Here is a 5299-nt window from a genome sequence, read left to right as displayed (position 1 = left end):
GAGTGCCTTTGTCATTATCGTTTATTCTAGACACTTGATAGGTTGTGTGAAAATATTACTGATGTTTACTGATGTTTCACGTTAAAAATGGAACAAAAGATTAGTGCTAAACAACGTTTGACATGTTTAAACAAACGTAAATAGATTATTTACTAGGTTTTCTTTAGCTTTTCGACGTGACTTTACACTGCCCACCTCATTTTGTGGGAGCCTACTGAACGCTAACTATTTGGACATAAATTATGAACTTTGTCAAAAGAAACCACATTTGTTCTGGACCTGGGATCTCTGGCAGCGCCTTCTGATGGAGATAATCAAAGGTAAGGGGATATTTAGAATGTTATTATCGATATTAGATGATGCTAATGCTAACGGTATAGCTTAGCTTAGCATATAGCTTATTGTTGTTAGCATAGTACCCAGTTTATGCAAAATGTGATTTCCCAGTAAAGTTATTTTGAGATCTGGCCATTCGGTAGCAATTACGAGATGATAATATATTATTCTTTGAATGACAATATTATAATTTACCAATGTTTTCGAATAGTAATTCCGTGATTTGTAATGCTGGATTCACTGGGTGCATTCGAGCCGAAAAAAATTCTGAATTTCACCGCGACTGTAAATGCTGTTTTTGGATATAAATATGAACTTGATGGAACTAAAAATGCATGTATTGTATAACATAATGTCCTATGAGTGTCATCTGATGCAGATTGTCAAAGGTAAGTGCATAATTCTAGCTAGTTTTCTGTCTGTTGATGCCCTTCTTTGAATTGGCTAAACATTACACGCAGCTATTGTCAATGTACTCTCCTCACATAACCTAACTTTATGCATTCTCCGTAATGCCTCTGAAAATCGGACAGCGTGGTTAGATTTAGGAGATATATCTTTCAAATGGAGGAAAATAGTTGATAATTTGATTTTTTGAAATGATTACTCTTGCAGTTTTGAATTCCCCGCCATGGTCACATGACAATGAATCCCAATACCGGGATAAGATCGGGATAAGATCCTCAACAGGTTTTAACGATTACAAGCATTCCAATAACATGATGCAGCCACCACTATGCTTGAAAATATGGAGAGTGGTAGTCAGTGATGTGTTGTATTGGATTTGCCCCAAACATAACACTTTGTATTCAGGTGTCACGCCCTGACCATAGATAGCCCTTGGTTCTCTATGGTGTTGTAGGTCAGGGCGTGACTAGGGGGTGTTCTAGTCAATATATTTCTATGTTTGGGTTTGAGTATGGTTCCCAATTACAGGCAGCTGATTATCGTTGTCTCTAATTGGGGATCATACTTAAGGTGTCCCTGTTCCCACCTGCATTTGTGGGATATTGTTTGTGTATGTGCTTGTTGCACTACGTTACTTCACGTTTCATTGCTTGTTTATTGTTTTTGTTGAGAAGTTTCACTTTTAATAAAGATGTGGAACTCAACACACACTGCGCCTTGGTCCGCTCCTTTAAACGTTCGTGACATCAGGACAAAAAGTTAATTGCTTTGCCACATGTTTTGCAGTATTACTTTAGTGCCTTGTTACAAACAGGATACATGATTTGGAATATTTTTATTCTGTACAAGCGTCCTTATTTTCACTCTGTCATTTAGGTTAGTATTGTGGAGAAACTACAATGTTGTTGATCTATCCTCAGTTTTCTCCTATCACAGCCATTAAACTTTGTAATGATTCTAAAGTCACCATTGGCCTAAGCAGCAGGTAGCCTAGTGGTTAGAGTGTTGAGACAGTAACCGAAAGGTTGCTTGTTTGAATCCCCAAGCCGTCAAGGTGGGAAAATCTGCTGTTCTGCTCTTTAGCAAGACAGATAACTCCCACAACAAGTGCTCCCCGGGCACCGATGATTGGACGTCGATTAAGGCAGCCACCAAACCTCTCGGATTAAAGAGTTGGGTTAAATGTGGAAGACACATTTCGGTTGAATGCATTCAGTTGTGTATCTGACTAGGTAACCCCCTTCCCTCATGGTGAAATCCCTTAGTCATTTCCTTCCTCTCCGGCAATTGAGTTAGGAAGGATGCCTGTATCTTTGTAGTGACTGGTTGTATTGATACATCCAAAGTGTAAATAATAACTTCACCATGCTCAAAGGAATATTCAATGTCTGCTTTTTTTAAATGTACCAATCTACCAATAGGTGCCCTTCTTTGTGAAGCATTAGAAAACCTCCCTGGTCTTGAATCTATGTTTGAAATTCACTGCTTGACCGAGGGACCTAACAGATAATTGTATGTGTGGGGTACGGAGATAAAGTACTCATTAAAAAATCATGTTAAACACTGTTATTGCACTATTAGTCCATGCAACTTATTATGTGACTTGTTAAGCACATTTTTACTCCTGAACTTATTTAGGCTTGCCAGTCAGGAATCCCGCTTCCTGAGTCTGTTTCTGCCTGAGCTGACTTTTTTTTGTTTGGAGTGTTGTCTAAGGTTCCTGAACGAACCCTGTCTGGTTGCTTGGCAACGAAGTTAGGCGGGAGATCTAGTGATTATCCGCACCTGCATCTCATCAATCAACCTTCTGCACACCTGGTCCTGATCATCACCTCTTCTTATCCTCTCTAGGGTAGGGGGCAGTATTTGCACGGCCGGATAAAAAACGTACCCGATTTAATCTGGTTATTACTACTGCCCAGAAACTAGAATATGCATATAATTATTGGCTTTGGATAGAAAACACCCTAAAGTTTCTAAAACTGTTTGAATGGTGTCTGTGAGTATAACAGAACTCATATGGCAGGCAAAAACCTGAGAAGATTCCTTACAGGAAGTGCCCTCTCTGACCATTTCTTGGGCTTCTACACTCTCTTTATTGAAAACTGAGGGTCTCTGCTGTAACGTGACACTTCCTACGGCTCCCATAGGCTCTCAGAAGGCGGCAAAATGCTGAATGATGCCTTTGCAGGCCCTGGCTGAAAAACAGTAGCGCATTTGGATAGTGGTCGATCTGAGAACAATGAGACTGGGGCGCGTGCACGAGGCGACACCATGTTTTTATTTTTTCGTCTTTGAACGAAAACAGGGTTTCCCGGTCGGAATATTATCGCTTTTTTACGAGAAAAATCGCATAAAAATTGATTTTAAACAGCGTTTGACATGCTTCGAAGTACGGTAATGGAATATTTTGATTTTTTTTGTCACGAAACGCGTCGGGCGCGTCACCCTTCTTTACCCTTCGGATAGTGTCTTGAATGCACGAACAAAACGCCGCTATTTGGATATAACTATGGATTATTTGGAACCAAACCAACATTTGTTATTGAAGTAGAAGTCCTGGGAGTGCATTCTGACGAAGAACAGCAAAGGTAATCCAAGTAATTCTGAGTTTGGTGAGTACCACACTTGGTGGGTGTCAAAATAACTAGCCTGTGATGGCCGGGCTATCTACTCAGAATATTGCAAAATGTGCTTTCACTGAAAAGCAATTTTAAAATCAGACATAGCGATTGCATAAAGGACTTCTGTATCTATAATTCTTAAAATAATTGTTCTGTTTTTTTGTGAACGTTTATCGTGAGTAATTTAGTAAATTCACCGGAAGTGTTCGGTGGGAATGCTAGTCACATGCTAGTCACATGCTAATGTAAAAAGCTGTTTTTTGATATAAATATGAACTTGATTGAACAAAACATGCATGTATTGTATAACATAATGTCCTGGGAGTGTCATCTGATGAAGATCATCAAAGGTTAGTGCTGCATTTAGCTGTGGTTTGGGTTTATGTGACATTATATGCTAGCTTGAAAAATGGGTGTCTGATTATTTCTGGCTGGGTACTCTGCTGACATAATCTAATGTTTTGCTTTCGTTGTAAAGCCTTTTTGAAATCGGACAGTGTGGTTAGATTAACGAGAGTCTTGTCTTTAAAATGGTGTAAAATAGTCATATGTTTGAGAAATTGAAGTAATAGCATTTCTAAGGTATTTGAATAACGCGCCACGGGATTCCACTGGCTGTTGAGTAGGTGGGACGATTTCGTCCCACATACCCTAGAGAGGTTTTAAGCCCTGAGCTGACATCCATTCCCTGCCGGATCGTTAGCAACGAACAGTATGTTGTGCCAGCGTATCAGCCTCATGTTTCCTGAGTTTGTTTTGTACTTGTTGCTGGTTACTCACCCCCGTTTACTCTGTCTACAGTCATTCTCCCGGAACATTCAACTCCCTTGCCTGGCCGTCGGTGGATACAGTGACTTCATTGGATCAACCCATTTACTCTCATCAACTCACCTCCGCTGCCGCTCCGTCTCCTGGATTACTCAATATACACATCAAGACTACCAATAAATACTCACTTTCATTTTACTCACCTTGTCCTGGTCTGCTTCTGGGTTCTGTCTTAGAGAATCGTGACATTGCCCTAACAAAGGAGTTGAATACTTATTGACTCAAGACATTTCAGCTTTTCATTTTTAATTAATTAAACAAACATTTCAAAAAACATAATTCCATAAATAAAAAAATCGCAATTTGTATACATTTTTAACTCGGGCTGTAACGCAATAAAAGTCAAAGGGTGTTTAGTAAAATGAGCAGTACGCAACCATGTGACTGCCCTGACTCCGTCACATTTTCCAAGGGAGAGGAGAGTGGGAGAGGTCACCATATGGCTCAGGAGTTTTGACCACATGGCTCAGGAGTTTTGACCACAGCATCAGAAGTAAGGACCTGTCCCTCCTTTGGTCTCTCCTCACACACCCTGGGCACACTGGGCAGAAGGCCAACAAGTTTCCTCTTCGTTTCCTACTGATATTATCATTCTTTTTCTATTGTCATTTTGTTAAGTGTATGCTTTCTGGGCAGTGCACTCAAGAGATTGCATTGGGCAACATACTGTAACTTCCAAAATATAACAGTGATTAAATTTGTATGAATGGCGTCAAAAGGATCCTCAAAAGATTGTTTAGTCTATGTGTGTTTGTATGTGTGCTTGCATATGTTGTATTGTATGGAAATGCGTGCATAGTCTGATGTTGGAACGTTGATCATAGAAAAGATTAGTGTAACAGCAAGGCAGACTGTGATTGCAACATCTCCACTACAGTATGCCTGTTTCTCACAGATATGTGAAATGTTCCCTCAACCACGCCTGCTGGCTTCACCGCACCCTTTCATCCTCCATTTTTTTAAATATATCTAGTCCTAACATATACAGTATGCTTTTTCTTACAATTGTTCATTTTTACATTTTCAGCCAGCTGCAGTTTCTGGAAATTCTTGTCCACAATTACATTACAATCAATAGCTCTAACTCTCCAATATTTTCCATA

Source organism: Salmo trutta, chromosome 34, assembly GCF_901001165.1.
Source record: "Salmo trutta chromosome 34, fSalTru1.1, whole genome shotgun sequence".
NCBI lineage: Eukaryota > Metazoa > Chordata > Actinopteri > Salmoniformes > Salmonidae > Salmo > Salmo trutta.
This window is presented reverse-complemented; position numbering follows the sequence as displayed.